Below are 17,327 nucleotides of genomic sequence, written 5' to 3'. Positions count from 1 at the left end.
CAATTATGCATATACATATATGTATATATGTTTAAATAAAAGAGATGCTACTTTGGAAAAAAGTGCTTCCATTCTGGTTAATTCTGTAGATTAAGGAGGATGAGTGAAGTTAGTGTCAGGAAGAAAGAAAATTTTTTCTACCTTTCCAGGCTTTTCTGGCTGGTCTAAGGATTAAAATGATATGAAACAGAAAGAGGAGAAAAAAGCAAACGAAATGGTAATAGTGTGTTCATATGTGAGAGACCCACGAGAACTGAGAAATGTGCCCAAATGGCTGAAACCCTCATCTTAAATACCATCTTCAGCTAAAGACAAAAGACGATGGATGTTGGGGATAGTGGTCTGCGTCTTCAGAGGGGAGGAAGGCAACTGGCAAGGAGGTGGAAGAGCAAGTGTTTGGTAAACAAAGGTGTGCTGGACCCTGCAGACAGTGGGGCACAGAGTGGACTCTGATCTCTACGCCGCTCCCCCAGCACATGTAGCTCATATTTTTTGCAGGTCTCTCTGTTGATAGCTCTGTTCCAGAAACAGGCCCTCCATCTGAACTTTTTTTTAGGCAATTAGGGGAAAAGTAGAAGTTTCTTCAGAATCTTTTGGACATTCATTGCTTTCAGCTCAAAATAATCTGCACACCCAAGACACATTCTGAGGGAAGGATGCTTTGCTCCCCTACCCTAGTCCACGTCTGTATCTCCTGTAGATCAGACAGGAGGAAGGTGTTTCATTATGTTTGGATGAAACTGAAATGCAAGGGTTCCATGAATAGGCATACAGTGGATTTGACAACTCACAGTTGGGATTTATCATTAAAATCAGACTTGGGAGGACCTATTTGACTACATTACACCTTCCAATCACTGAACATTAGGGCATTTGTGAGATCGATTCCAAAGAACCAGCTAGGAGAATGTACTTAGTCTTTATATGAAGGAAAGGTTTTTCTGTTCTAGGTCCTATTGTTTGAGCTGACAAGCTCCTTTCCCCTTAATGAGTGTAAGGGTTTTGTTCTTTATGTGACAACATTCTCTGGGTGTTGGCAATTCAAAAATGCAACATTTTGACCTTAAATATAGTTCAGCAAGGAAGTCAGGAGTAGAGACAGCACTAGAGGCAACTTGAAGCTTCTTAGGAAAAACCTTGGCTGCTTTTTGGGGAGAAGCCCTGGCTGCTGGAATATTAGCAAGAATGCCGAGTTAGCCCTCTACATCCTCAGTTTAGTGTCCCTGAGAGGTTCTAGCAGAACTGTGGAAATAAGTCCTATTTTTTTTTTTAGCAGCTCTTGAAATAAATATTCAGCATCCACTGACTCTTAAAATGCCTGTATAACAATGACATTTATTCAAGGCCCTACTGACCTCTGTACTTAGTCCTCACCACTTACTTCAGAGCAAATCCAATTGGAAGTAGGAAGACAGGTTGCCCTCACATTATGAGATGGCATCTGAGGACAGGGAGATGGAAGGAGTCTCAAGTCTGAACATCCTGGGAGGTGTAATGGACCATGACAGTCTTTCTCGAACTTCCAGACCAAGGCCCTTGCCATTTTCACATTATCCAAAGGTTTTTTCCCTTCAAAACCCCAAGAGTCTCTCCATAGGAGCACATCACTAACCACACAGAAAGCACGGGCGAACATGCAGAATCAATTCAGATATTAAGTCGGAAGTAAATTCTCACCGAGACACTTAGGGAAGAAAAGAAGTTTGTGGAGAATGTCAAAAACAGTACAATTGGGAGCAAATGGGACTTGCTCTAGTTGAATCTTTTGAATATTGTCTTTCTTTTATGCTGTCCCAGCTGCAGAAAGAAAGTACAATTCCCAGTATAGATCTATTGAGTTTATTCGTATTGAGTAACAAAAGAAAAGGATGGGAATGTATCACTATTGTGTGAAAACAAACGAAAAGTCAAACCTTAGCTAGAAAGAAGAAATGTGTTTATTGGGGGTGGGGAATTGTACAAATTTAATGTTGACAAATATTCTAACAAAATTCTTCCAATTGCTAAACTTTTTTTTAAAAAAAATAAGTTCCAAGACTCATTTAATAAATAAGCAGTAGTAGGGCAAAAAGGAAAAAAAAAATACTTTAAAAAAGAGAATTTGAATAAAGATGGAATTTTAATTTAAACCAGCCATATATATTTATCCCCATCCCTTAAGAAAATAGATTTCAGGTACAATATGATTTACCCTGAGTTAAAAACAGCCCTCTATATATCCAGAGGAAACTAATTCAAAAAGATACATACACCACAATGTTCACAGCAGCACTATCTGTAACAGCGAAGACATGAAAACAACCTAAATGTCCACTGATAACTGGATAAAGAAGATGTAGCATATACCTACAATGGAATACTACTCAGCCATAAAAAAGAATGAAATAACGCCATTTGCAGCAACATGGGATGGACCTGGAGAACGTCATTCTATGGGAAGTAACCCAGAAAGAGAAAAAATATGTACCATATGCTATCACTTATGTGTGGAATCTTAAAAGAAAGAATAAAAGGACACCAATGAACTTATTTATAAAACAGAAACAGACTCACAGACATGGAAAACAAACTTATGGTTACCAGGGGGGTAAGAGGGTAGAGAAGGATAAACTGGGAGTTTGGCATTTGCAGATACTGACTACTATATATAAAATAGATAAAAAATAAGGCCCTTTCGTATAGCACAGGGACTACATTCAACACCCTGAAATAACCTATAAAGAAAAAGAGTATGAAATATATATAATTGAATTACTATGCTGCACATCAGAAATTAACACAACATTGTCAATCAACTTTATTTCAATAAAAAGAATATAGCCCTCTATATAAATATTGAATCATCATATTGTACACCTAAAACTAATATGTCATATGTCAATTATATCTCAATTAAAAAAATTAAATGTATCCCTAAAAATAAAGCTTGTCTAAAATAGCTTACAAGGTTTTTTTTGTTTGTTTTGTTTGGTATAGAAGAGTAGTAATAGGATAATGGCATTAAAAACAATAATAAATTCTAAATTGATAAAAAGTACTTAACACGGAATATTATTTGATGTGGCAAGACTGTAATGTGATGGCAATATGAAATAATGAACAATATATACATTTTTTTCTCTCATTACACTCCTTTAATCTGGTAATTTTTTTTTCTTTCTGGGCCACTTGGCATGAAGCTTTTGTCCCAAAAGTCAGTAGTCAGAGGACAATCAGAATAAAAAATAATCATCAAATATCAGACTTTAAAAAATAATTCCCTCAACATAGAGTAAATATATTAAAGAGAAAATTGTTAAGTAATTTGTCCTGATGGCCTTCCTTCCAGCTAAGGAACAGCACATATATTTCTCTGGGCCACTGGGGAGATAAAAAACAAAAGCAGAGAAACAACAGATTTCATGGTATTAGAATTTTTGAGGCAAAGGATGAATTTTCTCTCCCCCCAGGAATTAGCTTCTGTGGGAATAGTGGTAAGACTCTCAAAAAAGTGGCATCCACAAGTAGACCTACATCTCAGCCCCACAGGGATACACGGGAGATGGAGTCTTACTGGAATTGTCTGAGCCACTGGGGTTTCAGTTCGCAGAACAAAGAATGATACAATGATAGTGTCAGAGGCAAAGAGGGCCAAAGAAAACACCATCATTTTTCCTGCAGCCCCAGATTTGGCCAAAGGGTTAGAACTAACATTATATATTCCCAGGGTGTAAATTTATAAAATGAAAATGTGAAAATTAGAAAATACCTTCATAGGAATGGATAAAGAATATGTGGCATATACATATATATTATATTACATATGTATAGACACAGATACAGTGGAATACTATTCAGCTGTGAAAAAGAATGCCATTATGCCATATGCAGCAACATGGATGGACTTGGAGGGTATTATGCTAAGTGAAATAAGACGGAGAAAGACAAACACTGTCTGATGCCACTTATATGTGGAACCTCAAAAATACAACAAACTAGTGATTATAACAACAACGACAAAGCAAACTCAGTGATGTAGAGAACAAACTAGTGGCTGCCAGTAGGAAGAAGGGAGAGGGGAGGGCAGTACAGGGGTAGGGGATTGAGAGGTATACACTATTAGGAATAAAATAAGCTCAAGGATATAATGTACAACACGGGGGATACAGCAAATATTTTCTAATAACTATAAAAAGAATATCATCTTTAAAAATTGTGAATTATTAGCTATTGCATATCTGTAACCTATACATCAACTCTACTTCAATAAAAATAAAAATATCATAGTGAAAGCACATACAAGGGGGTATGACAGTCTATGAATTAAAAGACTAGTTAGGAGTGCAAAGACCCACGTGGAGGGATGGTCAGATGTGAGGATGAGCTCCTCCTGTCCTTTGCTGATAATACCGCAATGCTACCCCAGCACCTGGAATTTAGAGACCTCCTAAAGGTGAAAAAAGAGGGAATATAAATTCTAAACAAACTGAGTTTAATGAGTAAGAAAATTTTAAGCTAAGAAAACCCTGATGTTATTGAATATATTATATGGCAAGGTACAGTGTTCTATTTTTGGACAAATTATAGACTTTTATCTTTAAAAAGGATAAAAACTCTATTGCTAGATCACTGAATTTATGACATGAGAAGTCTATCAGCACAATGTAATGATGACCAACACAATGAATAATGTAAGTAATATTCACCAAATGTGCCAACTTCTAAAGTAGCAATTCATATGCTCTTCAACATAAACCCTAAGTACTATGATGCATCCAGTGTTATAGGTAAGGAAATGTCCTCAGAAAGATGAAGTGTGTGACTGTCACAGGCTACTAAGGAGTCAGGAGAGCAAGGTTTTGAGTTCAGGCAGTCTGACTCGAGACCTTGGCTCCTAAGCACCATGTGTTACACTATTACAGACGGCTTGATGTATTATGAACTAAAAATTAAGATAAAATAACAAATGTAATTGGCACACAGATACAAAATATGTAGTGTTAATACATTACATACAGGCATTTATAATAAACCACAATATTTTTAAACATCAAACCTTAGAAATAGGAGACAAGGTCCCCTCTCCTGAATTCACAGGGTCCTTGTCCATTCTCAGTTTTTGTTTATGTGGTTTCATGACAGCAGGACCTTGAAATAACCTGGGGATGGGATGAGTGACTGGGATGAGAAACCCATGGATGAATCCTAGGTTTTTTAATTGTTTTCCTTTTTAGATCAAAGACTGGTAAACAATACTTTTATTTACTAAAGTAAATAAAAATAAAGTAAAAAAACATGAAAAAAAAGTTAGCTTTGCATAGAAGATGTAGCTTCCCATTTTAGGAAATTAGCATTTGAGGTACTGTTGATTCAGGAAGGGAAGGCACAAAGTTGAGAACGGATAAGGCTGTTCAGAGAAAAATACAGAGAGTGTGTAAAGCTGAGGGGGTTAGGACAAAGTCCTCAGGAACACAGATACTGGAGGAGAGAGCCCATGAGGATAAGCTGGCAAAAATGGGAAAGACAAGGGAGGAAGCTAGGAGAGAATGGAGACACAGAAGTCAAGACATGAGAGAACTTCAAGGACAGAGAGCTCTGTCTCATCTGCAAGTCCTGAGTCTCTGATCACAAGAAGTACAAAGTGTTGTCATTACTGGCATGTAGGTCAATGGTGATTTTGTGAGGCTAACTTCAGTTGATTTATGAGTACAAAAGAGAGACCTGAACATACAGACTGTTGAGTAGGAAATGAAGAAATACAGAAATTCAGATAAACTCTATTATATTAAAAAGTACCACATTATTGGTTTTGTGTAGTTTCCTGATTCTGATATTTTGAATTCTGAACATCAGATCACAAATTCATTTCCGAATGTTCCATGCGATCTCTGTTCTTCCTACTGTTGGAGAGAGGGGGAAGGTACTGTATTTATAAAATTGTGCCCAAATTTCCCTTAGGCTTAGTTAAGAAAAAGACAAACATGGGATCTGGCCCAGGATGCTTATTTGGTGAGTGTTAGAAGCAATATCTGGCTAACGGTGTCAATGGTACTAAATTGATATCATTAACAAAGAAAAATATTTCTGACTTTTTAAATTAAAACTGCCATCTCTCAGAAAGTTTCCTAGCCTGAATGGCATACTACAGTTTGATTAGTATACAGAAGTAATATTAAATAGATTTTTAACAACTGCTTTTCATCTTCTAAGTTTTATGCCCTTCAATCATAAATATCTTGAATTGCTTACAAAGACTTCCAGAGGTTCATAAAATTTGGGGGTAGAATTAAAACAGAAATAAAGTCTGGAAATACAACAGTTCTTGGCATATGATGACTTTTAGCATAGGAAAAAATAAATATAATGCAAAAGTAAAATTCACTAGACATCTTCTCTGATCTTAATTTCCATTTTCCAATTGTCTTACTTCTATAATTCATTGAGAAACCAATCATAGTCAGTCACACCTGCACGTCACAGTGTTCCTTCTTTCCACCTCTGTTCTCCGAAAGCCATTAGATGTGTAAGATGCCCATATTTACCAAAATAATTTTTTAATCTTACAGCTTCTTTAGTATTAACTTGCTCATAAATATTTAATTTTAACTCAAATGTCATCTCTTTCTCTAAGTAATATTACCTCTAGAAATAGCAGTGAATTCAGTTCAAACAGAATGACATTTTATAAAAGAGATCTCTGTTTTCTATTTAACTTTCTAGGTTTTTGTTTCTGGCATTTTAGGATTTTGTGAACTTGAAACCCTTTTCTCCCCCCCACCCCCATCAGAGTGTGAGAACAGACGTTGAGGGGGATGAAGGCCACACCTGCCCTGGAAGGCTAATTCTCCAGCAGAATACTCCTTCGGGTGTTTGCAAACTTCACAGCACGGTCGGGCTGAGCCTCACAGTTTCACCTTGTTGAACTCTTTCAAGGTTTATTTCCACATGTTCTCATTTCCTCTCTTCTAAACCCTGTCTTAGCTTAAGAGTATCTTGGCCACCATGAGCCCGATTGTGAACATTTTTTTCCCTCTCTGCTCTGTAAGCTTCCCCTCATACTATTTCTAGCACTTTGCTTTTTCGTGGGAAAAATGTCTTCCCTTTTCCCATTGACTCTGCCTTTTCCACTAAGCACAGGTCCCCCTCTCCCTACCCCACTCCACCAGAGAATCGGCGAATCTTGACTCCAGCCATGCTCTTTATATTACCTGCTATGTCTGATATAAGGACTGGTCCTGGGGGAGCCACGTGACTCAGGACCTAGCACAAACTTCTGGTTTTTCACTGGAGAATTAGTACATATTTCTTGAAAGAGAAGTTCTTCTCTTCCCACACCCCCAGCTGTAAATGCCAGCTGGCATTGTATCAAGTTGGAACATTTGCTTACAATGTTCCCTGAATTTGGGGGGGGGGGAAATGCTCAAGTAGGAACAAGAGAGAATAAAACAGTCAAAAACAAAGCAGTCCAGAAATATCAAATGAAAGAGAAAGAGCCTCAGTGGAATCATCTGAGCTCCTTATTATTGAGACATTAATCAAAATCAGTTTGGTGTACAGAGAACCCTCTCCCTGACCTTACTCCTTCAGCAGATTTGAGGTGTATGTAACTTGCAAATGGAAGATTCTTCACCAAATGAGAATGCCAATCTCCCGTATCGCTATTTTACTTTGTGCCTCTCACTATTAGAATAATACCCATTTGCTCTATTTTACCTACACCCCCTTTCTCACCTTGTCTCCTTTTCTATTATTTTGAAGTTACATTCAGGCATTTACATCTTTGTATATAGGAGCAGCTACAGACACATTCTTGATTCTAGAACAAGTTATCTGAGTATTTTTTGGTCTCATTATTTCAATTATAAATTATCCCAAGAACTGTTAATTTTTATTGTCAGAATTTTAATTTTTCTATGAAAGCCTTCTACAGTCAATGTGACTTTTCCTTGATTCTGGGTTTCAATTTACATTTTAAACATAACTTTTAAAATAATACATATTGAAAACCTGCATCATATACCCAGGCTCAAACTGCTCTTGATATAAAAACATTGTCTTTATTATCTTTAGTTTTTATAGATTTTTAGTTGTGAACTACATTTTGTCAATGCCCTGTATTTAACACGCCAGAGCTTAATTCCCAGGGCAATGCTTCATCTCCTAATGATTCATGGCGTTGGGCTTTCAATCTAGTTACAACCATTTTAAGTGATCATCATCCCTGCACAGAACTAATGAAATATAAAGTAAATATCTCATTTTGATTGATATCTATATTTCAGAAGACAAATTATAATCAATGTATAAAAATAAGATAGTTCCTTAACATATCCTTGAAAAAAAATGAATATTTATAATTCAAAAAACATTTATTTTTATGAAGGTCTTCTATAAAATGTACACTATAACTAGAAGAAATGGACTTAGAATAAAAATTCCTATTTGGAGGTGGAAAGAGAATGCAAAATTAAAAGGAAATTTTACCAGTTAAAATCTTTCATTGCTTTAAAGAAGGTAAAAACAACCTAATCTATATGACCTTGAATGAAAGAATATTTCTTGGCTCTTTGAACTTGACAAATTCAAGGTTGTGCTGGCATTAGGTTTCCATGGCTCATGACCCAAATAACTGCATCAAAGCCCTGTGTGTGTGTGTGTGTGTCTGTGTGTGTGTGTGTGTGTGTGCGTGTGTGTGTGTGTGTCTGTGTGTGTGTGTGTGTCTGTGTGTGTGTGTGTGTGTGTGTGTGTGTGTGTGTGTGTGCGCGCGCATGCGCGTCCCTTTGTTTGCTCCATTTCTGGTCTCTCACTAAAGCTGCACCGGTTTAGGTTCAGGTTGTTCGTGTGTGTTGAAATGTCAGCAGCTTCTCTATCCCTCCGTCCCTCCAATGGGAAAAAGCTAAACGAATTAGTCTTTACACCGAATTTGGAGGAAAGTCTCATTTCTTCTTCTTGGCTGCCTATCTATGAAGCAATCACCATGGCCTGGGGAAATCAAGGTTACTCAGGCTTGTTCCCAGCGCTGTAATTTTACAAGCTGCGGTAGGCATCTAATTTTACAGAAAGAGGATGTTCCGAGAAGAGGACTTAGGTTGATTTTCCAGACGGATAGCGCATCCCAATGACCCAAAGGAAGGTGAATGTATGGGAAAGACCAAACTACATACTGGCCGCTACCACAAAGAATGAGAAGCTTCTGGCTCAAACACGCATCTCTGTTGTCTCCTCCTAAGTTAACAGATGGCTTACATAAAAACCGCATGTATGTTTTACTGATACGCAGTTTGAGGTAGAAAATACTGCTTTTTTATTAACTCATTGTCAATCCCTAAGACTATGACATAGTTATGCAATCTTCCCAAATCTACCTGATCGTTACTAAGAGCATTTACGTATGTGGCGTCATTGTATACAAATGTGCCTTTGCCTGAAAAATTCTTAACGGTGCTCTTGAGCCCGACATTATAATACTAGATCAAATATAATACAGAGGGCTGTGCATTTCAAGGAAGCCCTTCTTTTAAAGAAACTGGCTTTGCTTATCTTAAAAGTTGCTCCAAATATCTGACATATACATCTACACAATACACTCTTTATAAACAAACTTATAGATACTTCCCTCAAAAACATCCCAATATTTACATATTTCAGAATATTGACTAGACTATTTTTTGTTTGTTCTTTCAAAGGCATGACCCCTGAGCTCCTGTTTTCATTATTTTTTTATTTATTACTGTTATTATTATTATTTTAGGGGGGAGGTAATTTTGTTTATTTATTTGTTTATTTTTAGAAGAGGTGCTGGGGATTGAACCCAGGACCTTGTGCATGCTAAGCATGCACTCTACCACTTGAGCTATACCCTCCCCCTGTTCAAACTGGACTTCTGAAATAAGACACTCAGACGTCTCATTTTCAGAGGGAAAATAAACAGTGTAGCAGGCAACTCATTTTCCCAAATAGAAGCATGCAAACTCTTTATCTAGTCATAATAAAATCACTATGACTTGTTAATATTCCACAGGTTTTGTAAGGTCAGCAAAGAGAGATCATTGCAGAAGAAAACCTGACCTTAAGCCAAAAGTATGACCTTACTTAAATGCATACAATACCTATTACGCGTACATTTCTCATGAAAGACAACACACGTTTCACTCAGAAATTTCTTCAAATCAAGATATAATGCATAATGTTTAACGTTTATATAATTAGACATAAAATCCATCTGTTGTGACACATCTGTTACTATTTTTCAACTTGTAAATGGATTTTTATCACTACTCTTTCTTCTTCTTAGTCTAGTTTCTTATCAAAATAAAATAACCTAACAATGCAAATTAGGTGAGATATTTTAGTACCCTTTAAACAACAAGGACCTACTGTATAGCACTGGGAACTATATTCAATTTCTTGTAATAATATATAATGGAAAAGAATCTGAAGAGAAAGTACGTATGCATACGTGTGACTGAACCACTTTGCTGTGTGCCTGAAACTAACATTGTAAATCAACTACACCTCAATGAAAAATAAAATTAAAAACAGACAAGTAAATATTACGAACTATTTGCAAAAAATCATGATTCAAGTTAAAAAGAATATATAATTTTGACTCATACATTACATATACTCATTTGTATGTCTATTATACTCCACAAAACATGAATACTCAGGGAGTATATTATATTTAATCACACAGGAATAAAGGGGTCAGAGACTTTTATATATTCACATATGACTTAAATGATATGAAAGTAACTTTATTTGGGTAGCATTATCGTACAAATGGTGTGTGAATGCTGACAGAAATGAATCTCATTTCCAATATTCAAATTAATTGTATATTAACAGATATTCATATATATGTATAAATTTATCACAAATGATTCAGCAAAGAAGGCAGAAGCTATGCTAAGTATTTCATTATCAGGGCACTTAATACAAATGACAGGTTTTCTGTGCTAGAAGGAATGAAAAGGGAACCCAGACATTAGCAACAGCAGGAAGCTCCTATCATCTTTGGAGATGCTGGAGGGACGGCGGAAACTGCTAGAACGCAAAGCAGAGCCCCCTGATGAGCACTGCGGCCACGGCCTGATAGTCACAGTGAGTGGAGACAGGGAGTAGAGGAACTTGGCTTTTTCCTCCCCTCTGGCCCTGTAATCTTCCACAAATGCCTGCTATTGGCCAGACGTATCCGGCCACCAGGGATCACTGGGGACCGGAGGGGAATGTTGCGTGTGACAGAAAGCAGAGCAGGAGAAGTTCAGGTGTGTAGCACGATACATGCCTGTTTTGGGGGGGGAAGAATGATTGGCCATTTCCAGATAGCAAAAAAATGTCTGTGAATTGACTGAAACAGTGAATGAAGTCCATTGTGATGCGTTTTAAGGTCCAAGTGATTCCCACTCCTTCATGTAGTAATTTACCGCCCGGCTGATCCTGTTAGGAGGCCGCGACCCGTGGGCGTGGAAAGCACCAAACTGTTGCATCACATTTGTTTACTGGAAGCTTATTCTCAAACTATTCCTGTTTTGAAAACAGAATTCACTTAGGACCTGATTCTGTTCAATTAAGACACTTGAACTTTTTCTTAAAGATGTATGAACAATGTCTCTTATCCATTTTTATATATTACAATGCAACACAACAATATTCAATTGCAATGAAAGGGCATGTTGAGAAGGCAAGGATTATACTGTGTCTACTTCATCAACACATTTTGACAAATTTTAAAAAATAAATTAATATATGACAATGTGATAACTGTAGGTACAAAGTTGGCAGAACAAATGCTCTATACATATTTTGAAGTAAATGATTTGATTTCATTACAAGCTCTAGAGTGATTAAGTCAGGCAAAACAGAACAGGAATCCTTAACTGGGAAAGTAGGAGTTACTGGCATAGGATTTTTTTTCCTTCCCTCTTTCTTTCTTTTTTTTTTCCCATCCATAAAGTGTAAAAAAGTGATACTGAAAATCCTCAAGATAATTCATTTAAATTGAATCTTGGCAAGCTAAAAATGAATTTTTCACATACTATCAGGATGAAGCAACCTAAAGAGAGAAATATGAGAACTTAAATGCAATACTATTTTCCGGCTCATCACAAAAGACTTTCCAGAAGCCAGAATAAGGAATCGTGAAATACTTATCAAGTCAAAAAGGAATACATTAAGATTTAAATATTTAACATTATTTTTCTAAATAATGTATGCAGATAAAGTTCAACTTAAACCAATTGCATTTCTGTGATATCGTATATTCTTTCATTGACTGTATTATCAATTCATAAAGCACTTTAAAAACTTTCTTTGTCAGATTGGTTTTTATTATACTCTGAAGCTCTTTAATGAAGTTCATTGTCCAGAGTGATATCCACATACAATGGAAGGACGTCCCAATCATGTCGTTTGAAGAGCTAAACCCACACACAATGGCAGCTTCTTCTGTAGATGACGGCACAGGGCACAGTGTTTAAGCTAATGAGAGTATTATTATCACTTTAACATGAAAACTGCTAGCAATTTCCTTTTCAGGAACATCTGATGAATTTTCTCATATTTAGTCAGTCAGAAGGTAGAGGAGTCTATCAAAAATCCTGTCACTTGGTAGGAAGAATGAAATAAACACCATTGTAAACAGGGAACCAGATACGTACTACGTACCCTCAAGAAGTTTCTGGCTCAACACTGTATTTTTAACTAAGGATCCAATTACAGATCAATAAAACTGAGATGTAGATTCATTCTTTAAGGCTTTACTTGGTGATAAAACTCTTTGTCAGGACAGAAACAGCCTACATATCTATGTTGACCAATAAGGAAGCTACTAGTTACATGTGGCTATTAAGCTTTGAAATGTGGTTGGTGAAACTCAGAAACTGAATTTTTTATTTTATTTAACATTAAATCATTTAATTTTAAACTGAAGCAGCCACATGTGGCTGGTGGCTACTATGCTGAAAAGTTCTAAGAAATAACATGATATCAAGAGATGTATGAGTTATCCAAAGTGTATATCCTTTTCTAGAGATATACCCATTGGAAATGTAGGACCAGCAAATATATAACCACTCTTACTGACACAGTTATGAGAGATACTGCTAAAGCATCATGGCATTTTGTCTTGGTTTCCATTGCCTCCAAAATCTTTTTTTTTTTAATACAGTGCTCAAAAGCATTGTGAAGAATTCGCTGGTGCTGACACACAACATAAAACAAAATTTTAAAATGTTTGTTATAGTGCCTTCTAAAATGGAATGTGTATCACAGCAGAAGTAAGATAGTGATACTGATTCTTTGAAACATTGAGAGACGGCTTGACATGGCATGTCTCTGACTCAAAAAAATAAAAAGGGAACCTGTTTTCAGGTTGGAGAAAGCAAATCACAGGTAAGATAATCAGAAAAAGTAATAGCAAGTGAGTATGTGAAAAAATAATAGACATTATGGTGGGTTATTAATATTATATGTTGGTTTTCTTAGAAGGGAAAGGATGTGAAAATGATAACCAGAAAGCTTGTAAGGAAATAAAATTATTTGAAAGGAAGAAAACTATCAATAACTTCATATAATATAACTCCCAACATGTATATTTAAGATACTGTAAAAATAATTATCAAGAAGATACAGCATTCTTACCCCAGGATCTATTAAAATATAGAATCACACTTATCTTACTTCCATAAACAACTAGAAAACTGGACAAACTATGTGAAAAAAATCAAACCCATCTGTTTTTAGATATTGGACAGCAGGCAGTTCAAGACTGAGAGATGAGAAAGAAACAAGGGGGGCTCTCTGTTTGGAGGAACTTTCAGGATCAAGGTGCAAGGTGGGACCCTCACCCACACAGACCACAACATTGCTATTGTAAAGAGACAGAAACCAGAGTTTAGAAAGGAGATCATGTGTACATTTGTATTATATGTGTCTCATAAAACTAGGCAAAGAATGCCTAACAGGTAATGAAATATCACGGAGATGTTTAAACTAATACTTAACAGTTCACTCAAGGATAAGAGCAGACTAAGTTCTGATCATCCAGACTGGACAGAACTTGAGAATAGCTGGGAATTAAGTAGAAACCACAGAAAAGTCACATCTTAAATGATGGGCAAAATGAGCCTTAAGATAAAGGATGTTCTATCCTCAATCCATAAAAAACAACAACAACAACAACAAAAAAACCTTAAGCAGCCCAGAAAAAGAGGGAGGAGATACTGGGACAAACTAAGCATTGACCAGAAATCATAAGTACCACACACTTTAACAAAAAGCTATGAAATGTGGGATTTCAAAATTCAAAAAAGAAAATTATCATTTACAATAGCATTCCTAAAATGAAATATTTTGTATAAATGAAAAAATATGCAGTAATTATATGTTGAAAAATACAAACACTAATAAAAGAAGTCAAAGAAGATATAAATACATTTAAAGGTAAACAATGTTCATGGATTAAATATTAAGATGTCAATTTTCTACTCTTTGATGTACAGATTATGGATTAAATATTAAGATGTCAATATTCTGCTCTTTGATTTACAGATTTAACGTAAATGCAATCAACATAATAGCAAGTTTTTTTCTGTAATTGATCATCTGATTTTAAAACTTACATGAAGAAGCAAAGAAATATAGACTAGACAAGACAATTCTGAGGAAGAGAATACAGTGTCTGAGGGCTCACACTACTCAATTTCAAGACTTGCCTATAAAACTACATTAATCAAGGAAGTATGGTATTCACCAAAGGGGAGACAATTACATCAATGGGGCAGAATGGAGAGACAAGAAAGAAGCCCACACAAAAATGTCAATTGACTTTTCATAACGTGGCAAAGGCAATGCACTGAAGAAATAATTGTCTTCTCAACAGACAGTGCTGGAATAATTGGATTTCTACAGGCCAAAATAATGACCCACAACATATACCTCACACTTTACACAGAAGCAAACTCAAAATGAATCAGAAACCTAAATGTAAAATACAAAATTATAAAACATTTTGAAGAACACTTGACAGAAAATATATGTGACCTTATGTTTTGTGAAAATGAATTGGGCATCATTAAAATTTTAAATAAAATAAAAGATAAGCCAGAAGCTGGTAAAAAAGTATTTGTAAATCACATATCTGACAATTGATTTGTATCTAGAATATTTTTAAAAAGTGGAACAATAAATATAAGCTAATAAAAATGTGACAAATGATCTGAAGAGACACTTCACCAAAGAATGTATATAGATGCAAATAAACATATTAAAAGTTGCATAAAATCCTGTCTTTAGAGAAATCCAATTAAAACAAGACATTACTACATATCAATTAGAATACATAATATTAAAATTACTAGCAATGTCATATTTTAGCAAAAATGCAGAGCAACTGAATTGTCAGTTATCACCAGTGTGAATAAAAAAATGTAGCTTTTTTGGAAAACAATTTTTTATAAAGTTAACTATGGACTGCTTTATGACTCGGCAATTCAACTCCTAGACATTTACCCAAGAGAACAAAAAATATATATTCACACAAATCTGCATAAGAATATTTGTAGAGGTTAATTTATAATTGCCCCAAATCTATAAACAGCCCAAATCTGCTTTACTTGGAGAATGGATAACCATATCATGGTATATCCATAAAATGGAACAGCATATGTTATTACGTGTAGGAATGTACTACTGACACATTCCGGATGAATCCCAGAAGCACTGTGCTGTGTGCATAGAACTCCACTCAAAAGGCTGTATACTGTAGAATTGAATGTATCTGACTTTCTGGGAAAGGGAAACAATAGGGATGGAAAGGAGATGAGTTATAACTTGTTGGGAGAAGCAGATGGAATTAACTTCCAGGGACTTGAAGGAACATGTTGGTGTGATAGATAAAATCTATACTTTGGTGGTGATTATACGACTGTATATATTTGTCAAAACTCAGTGAAAGTCACATATGGTGATTATACTTCCAGAAGCCTGACTAAAAGTGGGGTAAAAATAAATAAAATGAAATCACCATGTGTTGCCAAGGTGTTGAACTGAATCACTAATACACAGCTAGTGGGAATGTAAAACAGTGTACCTGCTTGTTTCTGTTATTTGATAGCACCTATGAACACTGAGCACAAACGTCCCTATGAACCAGTAATTTCTGAGTAGGTATATAATCAACAGAAATACCTATATGTGTGCAAAAAAAAATGCACCAGTGGACCCACAGTAATGCTATTCCCAACAGCCTTAAATTGGAAACTACTGGAATACTGATGAGAAAGAGGAAGGAGTTTCTGGGTCTTTGGTACTGTTTCTTGATCTGTGTGCTGTCTCATGGATGCACTTGCTTTGAAAAATTCATCAAATTGAATTACAAGGCAATTCATGAAGTCAACTATCTTTTAAGTTCCTTAGAGATGCTAATATTTTCATCTAAGTCTTCCTAAGACCTCACGCAGTCCTTGGTACATAATGGATGCACAATACATTTCTGATGAGTGAATTAACAACTGGATAAAAGGGGAAAGGAAAGAAGGGAAGGAAGGGAGGGAAGGGAAAGAAGGTAAGAAAGGGAGGAAGGGGGAAAGAGGGAAGGAGGGAAGCATGGGACAGAAAGAAGGGAGGGAGGAAAGGAAACAGGAAGGAGGGAAAAAAGGAAGGAAGGACATTCAGACAAAACAATCCATTAGAACATTAAAAATTATTTTAAAAGACTATTCAAAAGTATATATTTAATTTAATAACTGTTTTCTGGCCCAGAGTATGTTCAGAATTAGTTCTAGATAATAACTCTGCTTTTCTCAAGTTGAACCGAATCACATTATTATAAACATTAGTCATTTTAACACACTAATTTACATTCCACTAAATGTTTGTATAGGTTGCTGAAAACCTGAAGTCATTGGTAACGGGTTTTGTATTTATCTGTATTTCTTTAGACCTTCAGTGATTTATCTTATTGCTTGTCTTTTGCTAGTACTTCATTCAAAAATGGTATCAGGTACTAAAATTTAATCCACTATGTCATTTTCTGTATATAAAGATCATTTACTTCTGCATGGCTCATAATTTTTGAATACCACTGTGCTTTTTCCCCCCAGATGAATGCAGTGAAGTTTTCTTTCTGTAGGCAGTCCCAGTAAAGAACACTGCTGTGGTGAAATTAGCTTTCATGGAAATTAAGACGGCTGATTGAATTTGAAGCTGCCTAGCAATAATTCTGTTTCACTTAGAAAGGTAGGAACAGAAGTGAGGGTTGTTTTGTAATATATTAAATTGCAGATGATAGCTCTATATTTTTGTGAGAATCACCATCCAAGAGTAAGATGAGTACCACTTATTTCTGC

Source organism: Vicugna pacos, chromosome 4 (assembly GCF_048564905.1).
Source record: "Vicugna pacos chromosome 4, VicPac4, whole genome shotgun sequence".
NCBI classification, from domain to species: domain Eukaryota; kingdom Metazoa; phylum Chordata; class Mammalia; order Artiodactyla; family Camelidae; genus Vicugna; species Vicugna pacos.
This window is presented reverse-complemented; position numbering follows the sequence as displayed.